Source organism: Bubalus bubalis, chromosome 2 (genome assembly GCF_019923935.1).
Source record: "Bubalus bubalis isolate 160015118507 breed Murrah chromosome 2, NDDB_SH_1, whole genome shotgun sequence".
Taxonomy (NCBI): Eukaryota; Metazoa; Chordata; class Mammalia; order Artiodactyla; family Bovidae; genus Bubalus; species Bubalus bubalis.
Window position 1 is genome coordinate 13,059,127 of NC_059158.1, and position 15,019 is coordinate 13,074,145.

Here is a 15,019-nt window from a genome sequence, read left to right on the forward strand (position 1 = left end):
GGAGCCTCGATAGGTCGTCCCGGCGGCGGGCGCAGGGGGCTCGCGCGCTCCTGGGTCGCCCCGGTGGCGTCTCGCCGCCGATACGGCGCTCCGCTGGGACAGCGGACAGGCCGCGTCGCGGGCGGCGGGCGGGAGCGGGCGCGGGGCCGGCGTGGCGGCGCTGAGCGGAAGAACGCTAGGGGGCCTGCCTGTGTATTGTCTCCGCGGCTCGTTCCCGGAAAGGAGGAGGAGCGGCCGTGGGTCCGGGAGGCGGCGGGAAGGAGGGAGGGTGAAGAAGTTTACATCCAGTTAAGTCCCTGCTACAGTTATTTCCCAGAGGTTGCGCGGAATTACTAAGTGAGTGATCTCTTTTGGGTCCCAGAGATCACGCTGGTGATGATTCCTGAATCTGCTGTTAGGAGGACCCCATCGCTTGCAAAGTGCATCGCGAGGAAAAAGATCCTATTGCATAGAAAGTTCGCGTCACCGGAGACAAAAAGATTTCCAGACCTGTAAATGTTAGGGGGAAGTCGTGTGTGCTCGTTATAATAGAAGAAAAAACGGTATCGCCCAGTCCAGACTTCTCCTGGAGACGTGGGCCATCTCCGCAGAATCCTTTAAAACTTAAAAACAACAACAACACACTGCTCCCACAGCCTTGAGTTTCCGGGCCTGTAGGTCAAAACCCTCGCAATAAACTCGCATTTGGCTTTGTTAAAACGGAACACTGCTCCTCCCCCTACACCTCGCTCCGATGCTCCACCGTTGTGTCTGTGATTCCCGTTGTTTCACATCCCCCCCTCCCGCCCCACCACTGTCTGACCAAAGGATCCTTTTATTGGACGTATTTATATTAGAAACAGGGTCAGTTAAATTTGCCCGAATGGATTCCGCTTTGTGTGCAGAAATTAGACATGGTCTTTGAATCTTCTCTTTTCCTTTTGTGCCCCTATGAAAACATAAGCAAGTTCTGTCTGAAAACAAGAAAATTCTGTCATTTCTTCCCTCAAAATTTAAACCATCTCCCACTCTGCTGGTGCCACTCAATCCTGTCCACTCTCTTGCTTGGATTTTGACATACTCCTTCCCTGATTAGGTGGCTTCCACGTTGCTACCTCCACCTACTAGTCACACAGCAGCCGAGATAATCTATTTGGGAGTTTTTTGTTTTCATTTACTCTTGCTTAAAACTCTCCAATAGCTCTATGCTCAAGTGCTTCTCCTACCCCAATACCATCACTATTCCCTTTACATTCTTTTTCAGTAATTCACTTATTCATTCAAAAATATTTGTTGCAAATCTCTTCTCTTCCAGTCACTAACAGCTGCCATCTTCAAGCTTATGTTCTAGTTGAGACAGTGAACTAGTGAATACACTATACAATGAATGGCTATAAAAGTAAAGCAGATTAAAGGAGATGGGAAGTACCAGTAGGATGGATGGTGTTTTATTTTACATATTGATACTTAAGGAAGATCTTGTTAATAAGGTAACATTTGAAAAGAGATCCTAAGTATTAATAAATGAGAGCAGTGGAGAAAGTGGATATATTCTAAGAATTCTCAGCTAGTCATGTCCAACTTGCGATCTGCATTGCAGGCAGATTCTCTACCACTTGAGCCACCAGGGAAGCCCAGTGAGATTCCTGTTAACTCCAAATGGAGATTCAGACTAGGCAATTGGATGTGAAAGTCACATTCAGGAGAAGCTCTAGCTCACGATATAGATGTGGGAATTGTCAATATATAAGAGGGCTTCTCTGATGGCTCAGATGGTAAAGAATCTGCCCGAAATGCAGGAGATCCATGTTCAATCCCTGGGTCAGGAAGACCCCCTGGAGAAGGGAATGGCCATCCAGTAGATGATTTTGAAAGCCCTTCACCTGAAGGACCTCATTTAGTTCAATTCAGTCGCTCAGTCATGTCCGACTCTTTGCGACCCCATGGACTGCAGCACACCAGGCCTCCCTGTCCATCGCCAACTCCTGGAGTTCACTCAAACACATGTCAGTTTCGTCGGTGATGCCATCCAACTATCTCATCCTCTGTCGTCCCCTTCTCCTCCAACCTTCAATCTTTCCCAGCATCGGTCTTTTCCAATGAGTCAGCTCTTCGCATCAGGTGGCCAAAGTATTGGAGTTTCAGCTTCAGCATCAGTCCTTCCAATGAACACCCAGGACTGATCTCTTTTAGGATGGACTGGTTGGATCTCCTTGCAGTCCAAGGGACTCTCAAGATTCTTCTCCAACACCACAGTTCAAAAGCATCAATTCTTTGGCGCTCAGCTTTCCTATAGTCCAGTTCCCACATCCATACATGACTACTGGAAAAACCATAGCTTTGACTACACGGACCTTTGTCAGCAAAGTAATGTCTCCTCTTTTTAATATGCTGTCTAGGTTGAAGGGCCTCACTAGCAGAGTGAATATAAATAGAGGTGAGGAGAGGGTCAACACTGTACACTGGATCTCACCAGCGGTTAGAGGTACAGGAGAGGAAGCGGAAGCAGCAAAGGAGATGAGCCAGTGGGTTTGGCAGATACGTGGGAGCTTTAGAAGTTCATACTCCTTTGAGATATCAGTGAAATCCGGAGTAGAATCCTTGACAGTGAGTGTGGAAGAGGACAGTTGTTAGTTTCAGAGAGCAGAATGGGAGCTATTCATATGGGAAAATGGGGGATGAATGTGGTAGGGTTGCCAGGCAGAGGCGAGGAGGACCCATTGACGTCAGTGGCCATGAAGTCAGAGTGAGACCAGCCAGGATTATATTTTTTCTGCAGCCATATTCAGCTATTAGGAGTAGGTGTAGAGGTGGTGAAGATTTGGATTTAACCAGGTTGGCCTTTTGTCAGACAAGTATAAATAGAGGAGAGAAAGGTGAGTTGAAGATGTGGGTGGGACAATTAACGTAATGATGGAGCAGAGAATCAGAGCTGAGCAGGGAGAAAAGAAACAACAGAGGGGTGAGACGTACTGAAAATGGGCAGGATGAATAAGGAAGGTCTTTATTTCCTTTGCTGCATTTATCACTGCCTGAAAATTTTAGTTCCTTACTGTCTGTCTTCCCCACTAAAATGTAAGCTCCTTGTGGCTGCAGGGACTTTGTCTTGTTCATCACAGTATTCTTGGCACCTGAAGTAGGCCCTGACACCTAAGTAATCAATAGGGATTTGCAAAAAAAATAGGGATTTGCCAAATGCGTGGACATGGAAACAACCTTTTATTGTGAAGATTCAGAGCTTTTTTATTGTTTATTGTGATGGGATGACATATTAGGATAAGATAGGTTCTTTTGGTAAAAGTTTACTCAATAGCAGTTAAACAGTTTAAAGTTTAACAATGGAAAGTTTGTTTCTTGCTCTATAAAGCTCTTGGTCAGTTCAGGCAATTCCATGGGGCTTTCTTCCCTGTGGTTTAGTGACTGCTCTAAGCTCCTTTAGGTCTTGAAGTCTCATCATCTCCATATGAGTCCTTAGTGTTCACAGTGTTAGGGGAACAGAACAGGACAAGAACTTGTACCTGTTCTTCCAGGGTTCTGCTCATTGGCTATTGGCCAGATGGGTCATACCACCCCACCTAACTGCAAAGAATCTAGGCAACCTGGGGCCACATATGAAGTAACTGGTGACATTGCTGTATCCGCAGAGAGAGACTCATAATTACAACCAAATAAGGTCATCCTGGAATGTGAAGTCAAGTGGGCCTTAGAAAGCATCACTACGAACAAAGCTAGTGGAGGTGATGGAATTCCAGTTGAGCTACTTCTAATCCTGAAAGATGATGCTGTGAAAGTGCTCCACTCAATATGCCAGCAAATTTGGAAAACTCAGCAGTGGCCACAGGACTGGAAAAGGTCAGTTTTCATTCCAATCCCAAAGAAAGGCAATGCCAAAGAATGCCCAAACTACCGCACAATTGCACTCATCTCACACGCTAGTAAGGTAAGGCTCAAAATTTTTCAAGCCAGGCTTCAGCAATACGTGAACCGTGAACTTCCAGATGTTCAAGCTGGTTTTAGAAAAGGCAGAGGAACCAGAGATCAAATTGCCAATATCCGCTGGATCATGGAAAAAGCAAGAGAGTTCCAGAAAAACATCTATTTCTGCTTTATTGACTATGTCAACGCCTTTGATTGTGTGGATCACAATAAACTGTGGACAATTCTGAAAGAGATGGGCATACCAGACCACCTGACCTGCCTCTTGAGAAATCTGTATGCAGGTCAGGAAGCAACAGTTAGAACTGGACATGGAACAACAGACTGGTTTCAAATAGGAAAAGGAGTACGGCAAGGCTATATATTGTCACCCTGCTTATTTAACTGATATGCAGAGTACATCATGAGAAACGCTGGACTGGAAGAAACACAAGCTGGAATCAAGATTGCCAGGAGAAATATCAATAACTTCAGATATGCAGATGACACCACCCTTATGCCAGAAAGTGAAGAGGAACTAAAAAGCCTCTTGATGAAAGTGAAAGTGAAGAGTGAAAAAGTTGGCTTAAAGCTCAACATTCAGAAAACGAAGATTATGGCATCTGGTCCCATCACTTCATGGAAAATAGATGGGGAAACAGTGGAAACAGTGTCAGACTTTATTTTTCTGGGCTCCAAAATCACTGCAGATGGTGACTGCAGCCATGAAATTAAAAGATGCTTACTCCTTGGAAGGAAAGCTATGACCAATCTAGATAGCATATTCAAAAGCAGAGACATCACTTTGCCAACAAAGGTCCGTCTAGTCAAGGCTATGGTTTTTCCAGTGGTCATGTATGGATGTGAGAGTTGGACTGTGAAGAAGGCTGAGTGCCGAAGAATTGATGCTTTTGAACTGTGGTGTTGGAGAAGACTCTTGGAGAGTCCCTTGGACTGCAAGGAGATCCAACCAGTCCATTCTGAAGGAGATCAACCCTGGGATTTCTTTGGAAGGAATGATGCTAAAGCTGAAACTCCAGTACTTTGGCCACTTCATGCGAAGAGTTGACTCATTGGAAAAGACTCTGATGCTGGGAGGGATTGAGGGCAGGAAGAAAAGGGGACGACAGAGGATGAGATGGCTGGATGGCATCACTGACTCGATGGACCTGAGTCTGAGTGAACTCTGGGAGTTGGTGATGGACAGGGAGGCCTGGCGTGCTGTGATTCATGGGGTAGCAAAGAGTTGGACACAACTGAGCGAGTGAACTGAACTGAACTGAAGGTACCATTGAGATCAATGAATGTGCTTGAAGATATTTGTCGGTTTTATTTTAGAAACATTAAAAATCCTGATTCTTAAGTTTTTTGTTTCATTTGTGCCTTGAGGAGTTTTTACATCTACTGCACACTGATATCTTATCTTTCTTCTGCACACATCTAGCTCTTACACACACATATCTCTCTTTCTCAGACTACAGGTTTCAGGGGCAGAGCCCATGTCCATGCTACTTATTATTCTCTTCCAGTATTTGGCACAATGCCTGACACAAAATACTTTTAAAATATGTGTTTAATTGAAATGCATCCCCTTTGGGTTCTAAAACAGTGGCATGAGGCTGTTGTCTGGATGCTATTTAAAGACCTTCCAGCAATATCAGCTCCGTAAATGACCGTGGCTTATTCATGACCGATGACCAGATTCTCATATTAACCCAGTCATAAACATAAATATAGTGACACATTTGGCTCTTCTAAAAACCAGATATCATACTCTATCTTGGTGGAGTTAGCCGAAGTCCACAGGTTGGTAATTTGAGATTAGAAAATATGTCAATGCAATGATATCCAGTTGGTTGATAGACTGAATATTCTAGCTCTGACAATAGCCAGAGAAGACTATTCATAGTAAATGGTAGGAAATGGTGAGAGACATGGTGAGACAAGAAAAGTTAGAGAACAAAGAATAAGTGGTTACCAAGTTTTGGCCCTAGAATCTAATTTTGCTCTAAATTTAGCAAATATCATTTGTAACACATTTATTAATATATCATTATCAATTGTTTTGTGGTACGAGACCAAGGAAAGTTTTTTTTTAAGATGTTCCTGCTGCTGCTGTTGCTAAGTTACTTCAGTTGTGTCCGACTCTGTGAGATCCCATAGACGGTAGCCCACCAGCCTCTGCCATCCCCGGGATTCTCCAGGCAAGAACACTGGAGTGGGTTGCCATTTCCTTCTCCAATGCATGAAAGTAAAAACTGAAAGTGAAGTCGCTCAGTCGTGTCCGACTCTTAGCGACCCCATGGACTGCAGCCTACCAGGCTCCTCCGTCCATGTTACCTCCTAATAATATTTTTTTTGGAAAAAATAAACTTGTTTTGTCTCTTTCCCCTTCCCATCTCAATCTAATACAGTGAATCTTAAGTGGGGGACAGGGTATCATACCCTGAGGGGACATTTGGCAATATGGAGACATTTTTTGGTCACACGTAGAGGGGGGATGCTACTGGCATCTAGTGGGTAGAGGCTCCAATGCTGTTTAAACATCCTTTAATGCACAAGAGAGGCCACATAACAAAGAATTATTTGGTTTGAAACATCAGTAGTGCTGAGAGGACTTTCCCGGTGGTCCAGTGGCTAACATTCTGGGGCTTCCGGTGCAGGGGGTCCAGCTTCAATCCCTGGTCAGGGAACTAGATCCTACATGCTGTAACTCAAAAAAGAAAAAAAATCCCACATTCTGAAACTAAGACCTGGTGCAGTCAAAAAACAAAAAAAAATGGTGCTGACATTAAGAAATCCTAACCTAATGCAACGTATAATATTTTGTTATCCTAGCACTCCAGTTAAATTGCTCTCATAAAGACCAATAATGATCTCAGAATAGACAACTGAAAGACTCCTTTAGAAACTCCTATACTTTTTATTATACCTTTTTATTGGAGAAGGAAATGGCAAGCCACTCCAGTATTCTTGGCCTGGGGAATCCCAAGCACAGAGGAGCCTGGTGGGCTACAGTCCATGGGGTTGCAGAATCAGACACGACTGAGCGACTATCACACACACATACTTTTTATTGTTGTTTAGTCACTAAGTTGTGTCCGACTATTTTATGACCCCAGGGACTATAGCCTACCAGGCTCCTGTGTCTATGGGATTTCCCAGGCAAGAATACTGGAGTGGGTTGCCATTTCCTTTTCCAGGGGTGTTTCCTGACCCAGGGATCAAAGCCATGTCTCCTGCATTGGCAGGTGGTTTGTTGCTGTTGTTGTTGTTTTACCAATGAGTCACCAGGGAAGCCCTACTCCTATATTTTTACTTTGTTTCTATGCAGCATTTGGTACTGTTTAGCATTCCTTCTTTCAAAAGCTTTTTCTCTTGACTTGCATGACCTTGCTTTCTCTTGAGTCTCCTCCTTTGATGGCTATCTTGCATCTGTTATCCTCTTGAAAGTTGCTGTTCTTCAGGGATCCCCATAGGCCCCTTGGTTCATTCCTTACACGTGATTTTCCTGGGTAATTTCATCCACACCCATGGTATCAATGATGTCTAGATTAATAAAGTCCAAATCAACATATTTAATAATTTACTTGCTCTTTGAGCATCATACTCTTATAATCACCTATTAGATTTCTTCACGTAATATCGCATTAATATCTGAAATTCAACATAGTAAAGCGAAACCCATTCTCTAGCATACCTCTCCTCTTTTTATTTTCATTTATTTATTTTTGGCCATGCTTCGAAGCTTTCGGGATCGTAGTTCCTGACCAGGGATTGAACCTGGGCCATGGCAGTGAAAGCGCTGAGTCGTAATCACTGGCCCACCAGGGAATTTCCTCTCCTCTTTTTATTAGATTTATTTACTTACTTATTTATGAAGTAGAAAAGAACAGCTTTATTACTTTGCCAGGCAAAGAGGACCACAGCAGGCTACGCCCTCAAAACTGTGTCCTGACCTGGAAGGGGCAGAGAGGAGTTTTATCGTCATGGGTTCAAAGGGGAAGATGTGATCAGTTTGTGGGCATTCTTCTGATTGCTTGGTGATATGGCAGTTGTGAGTCAGCATCATCAAGCTGGTTCCAGCCAGTCTGGGGTCTGTCTCCCTGCTTGTGGGCAGCAGACAGTTCACTTCTCCCACCTGGGGGAGTTTCAGCATCTGTCAAACCTCAGGGGGAGACAGGAAGACCTTGCAGAAGGGTTACAGGCCCAGCACTGTAGAGCCTTCCTGTGACATGGTCACATGGGATTTTAGAAATTGCCCCTCCGGGAGATCCAAGGTGTGTGCAGGCAGTCAAGGTCAGGTCTCAGACTTGAAGAAAAAAAAAAGAAGAGAAGGAAAGAGATTCCTGATTGTATTCAATTCCCATTTCGGATGGTTGAGGAAGCCTGTCTGTATCTATATGTTTGGCTTCCAGGTGATAGCCCAGTTACCTCTTAAACAATTTCCTCCCCTCCCCCCTACCGAAGTTATGTTGAGTGCATTTCTATTACCTGCAACCATAGACTCCTGAGTCATACAATCCACTGACTATGAATTCAAGGATAAGGCTCTTGCCTTGGACTTCTTTGTAGATTCAGCTCTTACCCCAGTATCAAAGTAGATTGTACCATGTAGATACAAAATAGACACTGGATACAAAAATATCTGTGAGTCAATTAATGAAGCAAAAAGGAAAGGGAGAAAGGAAAAAAGAGAAGTGAAGAGGTAGTTAAAATTAAGAGGAGAGGAGAAATAGAAAAGAAAAAATATGAAGGAAAACTGAGGATGTGCTCAGTCATGCCCGACTCTCAGCCGGCCAGGTTTCTCCATCCGTGGAATTTTCCAGGCAAGAATACTAGAGTGGGTTACCATTTCCTCCTTCAGGGGATCTTCCTGACCCTGACCCAGGGATCAAACCTGCATCTCTTGCGTCTCCTGCATTGGAGGCAGATTCTTTACCATCTGAGCCACCAAGGAAGCCTGTATGAGCTAGAGTAATGTATAAATAAAGTGTTTTGTAAAAAAAAAAAAAAGAAGTCAAAACCCCAAACATACCATTTTCTCTCTCTCATTTCTAGTTACCTCTATTGTGTCTCAGTTGTTGACACTCACCGACTCTCCTGCCTCCAACCCTCCCGTCGTCTCTCTATGAGCTTGTTGTGGGGTGGATTTCCGAAAGGCGTGAGGATCCACTCTCTAGTATTTGCCTGGACAATCCCATGGACAGAGGAGCCTGGCGGGCTGCAGGCCACGGGGTCACAATGAGTCCGACAGGACTGGGAGACTAACGCAACCACATATTCATTGACCAGGTACCCTTTCTAAAGCTCTTCTCCCTGTTTTCTCTCATTCCTATCTCTCTTGTCCTCTTTTTTTTCCTGCCTGCAGCAAGTAGTCTTTCTTAAGCAAAAATCTAATCTTGTCATTATCTTTCCAATGCCTCGCTATTGTTTGTGGAATAAAGTTTGATTTTCAAGCATGGCCTAGAAGATTCTGTATGATCTGCTTACTTCTCTAGCTGTCTCTCCATTCTTCCTCCTAAACACTCCCACTCCTGCCCCTAGGAAACAATCTTCCAGCCAAAATCAATGAGCTTCTTTAAATTCTCTGAATTACTAAGTTTTTCTTATTTTGGTTTTCTCTCCACGCTTACCACCATCCCCCTTACCCCCACAAACTCTTTCTCCTCTGCCCCCCCTGGGCTCTCTGAGTGCCATCTCTGAGTGCCTCTTTGAGTGCCATCCTCCATCAGAGGATGGTCTATTTATTTATTTCTTTATTTGACTGCACTGGATCTTAATTGCGGCAAGCAAACTCTTCGTTGCGGCATGTGGGAATCTAGTTTCCTGACCAGAGTCCACCCCACCCAGCCCCCGAGTTGGGAGCAGGGAGTCTTAGCCCCTGGGGCACCAGGGAAGTCCCAGAGCATCTACTTTCAAACGCATGTCTGCTAGGCTATCCCTCTATGCAGCTTGCTGAGATAAAGGATGTTATCTTTTTTGTTACCTCTTCTATAAACCTCCTCTCCCCCTCTTCCTCTGTTACCTAAGGGGGTCCTTTCATTTGCAGCAACCTGTTTAAAGAGTTTATTTTCTGACACTGGCCTCCTGTACAATAGATAACTGACAATGCTAGTAAGTATCCTTTTTTTTTTCTTCAGCCCTTAGATTAGAAAGCTATCTGATAAATTTAGAAAAGACAGGATTCACTTAGAGTCTATTTAATAGGTATTTGTATTTTCCAGAGCTCTGCTATGAACTGGTTGCTTCTCAAATTATTGGGTTGGCCCAAAAGTTCATTTGGGTTTTTCTGCAACATTTGCAGAAAATCTTCCTGCAAATGATCTTCCTGACTCAGGGATCGAACCTGGGTTTCCTGCATTGCAGGCAGATTCTTTACCATCTGAGCCACCAGGGTCCTTATAAATGAATCCTACTACCCATAAATTATGGGCTTCCCTAGTGGCTGACCGGTAAAGAACTCTACATTGCAGGAAACGCAGGTACTATCCCTGGGTCAGGAAGATCCCCTGGAGAAGGATATGACAACCCACTCCAGTATTCATGCCTGGAAAATCCCATAGACAGAGGAGCCTGTAGGTTTACATACCATGGGGGCACAAGAATCAGACATAACTTAGGGACTAAACCACCCAGATAACCACGATGGTGTGATACTCACCTAGAGCCAGACATCCTGGAATGTGAAGTCAAGTGAGCCTTAGAAAGCATCACTATGGACAAAGCTAGTGGAGGTGATGGAATTCCAGTTGAGCTACTTCAAATCCTGAAAGATGATGCTGTGAAGGTGCTCCACTCACTATGCCAGCAAATTTGGAAAACTCAGCAGTGGCCACAGGACTGGAAAAGGTCAGTTTTCATTCCAATCCCAAAGAAAGGCAATACCAAAGAATGCCCAAACTACCCCACAATTGCACTCATCTCACATGCTAGTAAAGTAATGCTCAAAATTCTCCAAGCCAGGCTTCAGCAATACGTGAACCATGAACTTCCAGATGTTCAAGCTGGTTTTACAAAAGGCAGAGGAACCAAAGATCAAATTGCCAACATCCACTGGATCATGGAAAAAGCAAGAGAGTTCCAGAAAAACATCTGTTTCTGCTTTATTGACTATGCCAAAGCCTTTGACTGTGTGGATCACAATAAACTGTGGACAATTCTGAAAGAGATGGGCCTACCAGACCACCTGACCTGCCTCTTCAGAAACCTGTATGCAGGTCAGGAAGCAACAGTTAGAACTGGACATGGAACAACAGACTGGTTCCAAATAGGAAAAAGAGTACGTCAAGGCTGTATATTGACACCCTGCTTATTTAACTTATATGCAGAGTACATCATGAGAAATGCTGGACTGGAGGAAGCACAAGCTGGAATCAAGATTGCCCAGGAGAAACATTAATAACCTCAGATATGCAGATGACACCACCCTTATGGCAGAAAGTGAAGAGGAACTAAAAGGCCTCTTGATGAAAGTGAAAGAGGAGAGTGAAAAGTTGGCTTAAAGCTCAACATTCAGAAAACTAAGATCACGGCATCTGGTCCCATCACTTCATGGCAGATAGATGGGGAAACAATGAAAACAGTGTCAGACATTATTTTTCTGGGCTCCAAAATCACTGCAGATGGTGATTGCAGCCATGAAATTAAAAGATGCTTACTCCATGGAAGTAAAGTTATGACCAACCTAGATAGCATATTCAAAAGCAGAGACATTACTTTGCCAAGAAAGGTCCGTCTAGTCAAGGCTATGGTTTTTCCAGTGGTCATGTATGGATGTGAGAGTTGGACTATAAAGAAAGCTGAGCGCCGAAGAATTGATGCTTTGAACTGTAGTGTTGGAGAAGACTCTTGCGAGTTCCTTGGACTGCAAGGAAATCCAACCAGTCCATCCTAAAGGAGATCAGTCCTGGGTGTTCATTGGAAGGACTGATGTTGAGGCTGAAACTCCAATATTTTGGCCACCTCATGCAAAGAGCTAACTCATTGGAAAAGACCCTGATGCTGGGAAAGATTGAGGGCAGGAGGAAAAGGGGATGACAGAGGATGAGATGGTTGGTTGGCATCATCGACTCAATGGACATGGGTTTGGGTGGACTCCGGGAGTTGGTGATGGTCAGGGAGGCCTGGCGTGCTGCAGTTCATGGGGTCACAAAGAGTCGGACACGACTGAGTGACTGAACTGACTGAAACCACCAATAACCATCACTATTAAATTACAATCTAACTATGAATAATGCTACACTCTAACCTACTCCATATACATATATTGACACATAAATGAACAAATAAATGCCATTTAACAACTCACCACTGAGAGGATGAGATAGCTGGTTGGCAACATGGATGCACTTGACACGAACTTGGGCAAACTTGGGGAGATGATGAGAGACAGAGAGGCCTGGCTGCTGCAGTCCATGGGTTCACAGAAAGTCCGACTCAACTGGGCCACTGAACAACAACTCACCTTCTATATTCCCTGTAGGGATATGTCACTCGGAGAGCTTTCCTGTTAGTGATACAGCGATGTTTCACAACCCCTTTCCATCACTCTCATCTTTCATAGTATTGCTCAGTATGCTCTGCTTTTTGCTAGTTCATTTGCCAACTAGATTTCTCTTTGAATACATACAGCTGCTCCTCCCCAGAACTTCAGGACTGCATCACTCTTGAGAACGGAGACCCCGGGCACACTCAGTACCCAAAGCCAAGTGAAATTAATTGCCCTTGCCCTGACTTGGGGCCCTGATAGGTGGTTCAGTTCAGTTCAGTTAAGTTCAGTCACTCAGTTGTGTCCGACTCTTTGTGACCCCATGAATTGCAGCACGCCAGGCCTCCCTGTCCATCACCAACTCCCGGAGTTCACTCAAACACATCCATACATGACTACTGGAAAAACCATAGCCTTGACTAGATGGAGCTTTCTTGGCAAAGTAATGTCTCTGCTTTTGAATATGCTATCTAGGTTGGTCATAACTTTCCTTCCAAGGAGTTAGCATCTTTTAATTTCATGGCTGCAATCACCATCTGCAGTGATTTTGGAGCCCCCCAAAATAAAGTCTGACACTGTTTCCACTGTTTCCCTATCTATTTCCCATGAAGTGATGGGACCAGATGCCATGATCTTCGTTTTCTGAATGTTGAACTTTAAGCCAACTTTTTCACTCTCTTCTTTCACTTTTATCAAGAGGCCTTTTAGTTCCTCTTCACTTTCTGCCATAAGGGTGGTGTCATCTGCATATCTGAGGTTATTGATATTTCTCCCAGAAATCTTGATTCCAGCTTGTGCTTCTTCCAGTCCAGCGTTTCTCATGATGTACTCTGCATATAAGTTAAATAAGCAGGGTGACAATATACAGCCTTGACTTACTCCTTTTCCTATTTGGAACCAGTCTGTTGTTCCATGTCCAGTTCTAACTGTTGCTCCCTGACCTGCATACAGGTTTCTGAAGAGGCGGGTCAGGTGGTCTGGTATTCCCATCTCTTGAAGAGTTTTCCACAGTTTATTGTGATCCACACAGTCAAAGGCTTTGGCATAGTCAATAAAGCAGAAATAGATGTTTTTCTGGAACTCTCTTGCTTTTTCCATGATCCAGCGGATATTGGCAATTTGATCTCTGGTTCCTCTGCCTTTTCTAAAACCAGCTTGAACATCTGGAAGTTCATGGTTCACATATTGCTGAAGTCTGGCTTGGAGAATTTTGAGCATTACTTTACTAACGTGTGAGATGAGTGCAATTGTGCAGTAGTTTGGGCATTCTTTAGTATTGCCTTTCTTTGGGATTGGAATGAAAACTGACCTTTTCCAGTCCTGTGGCCACTGCTGAGTTTTCCAAATTTGCTGGCATATTGAGTGGAGCACTTTCACAGCATCATCTTTCAGGATTTGAAGTAGCTCAACTGGAGTTCCATCACCTCCACTAGCTTTGTTCATAGTGATACTTTCTAAGGCCCACTTGACTTCACATTCCAGGATGTCTGGCTCTAGGTGAGTGATCACACCATCATGGTTATCTTGGTCGTGAAGATCTTTTTTGTACAGTTCTTCTGTGTATTCTTGCCACCTCTTCTTAATATCTTCTGCTTCTGTTAGGTCCATACCATTGCTGTCCTTTATTGAGCCAATCTTTGCATGGAATGTTCCCTTGGTATCTCGAATTTTCTTGAAGAGATCTCTAGTCTTTCCCATTTTGTTGTTTTCCTCTATTTCTTTGCATTGATCGCTGAGGAAGGCTTTCTTTTCTCTTCTTGCTATTCTTTGGAACTCTGCATTCAGATGTTTATATCTTTCCTTTTCTCCTTTGCTTTTCGCTTCTCTTCTTTTCACAGCTATTTGTAAGGCCTCCTCAGACAGCCATTTTGTTTTTTTGCATTTCTTTTCCAGAGGGATGGTCTTGATCCCTGTCTCCTGTACAATGTCACAAACCTCCGTCCATAGTTCATCAGGCACTCTATCTATCAGATTTAGTCCCTTAAATCTATTTCTCACTTCCACTGTATAATCATAAGGGATTTGATTTAGGTCATACCTGAATGGTCTAGTGGTTTTCCCTACTTTCTTCAATTTAAGTCTGAATTTGGCACTAAGGAGTTCATGATCTGAGCCACAGTCAGCTCCCGGTCTTGTTTTTGCTGGCTGTATAGAGCTTCTCCATCTTTGGGTGCAAAGAATATAATCAATCTGATTTCGGTGTTGACCATCTGGTGATGTCCATGTGTAGAGTCTTCTCTTGTGTTGTTGGAAGAGGTTGTTTGCTATGACCAGTGTGTTCTCTTGGCAAAACTCTATTAGCCTTTGCCCTACTTCATTCCATATTCCAAGGCCAAATTTGCCTGTTACTCCAGGTGTTTCTTGACTTCCTACTTTTTCATTCCAGTCCCCTATAATGAAAAGGACATCTTTTTTGGGTGTTCTAAAAGGTCTTGTAGGTCTTCATAGAACCGTTCAACTTCACCTTCTTCAGCATTACTGGTTGGGGCATAGACTTGGATTACTGTGATATTGAATGGTTTGCCTTGGAAATGAACGGAGATCATTCTGTTGTTTTTGAGACTGCATCCAAGTACTGCATTTTGGACTCTTTTGTTGACCATTTTGGCTACTCTATTTCTTCTAAGGGATTCC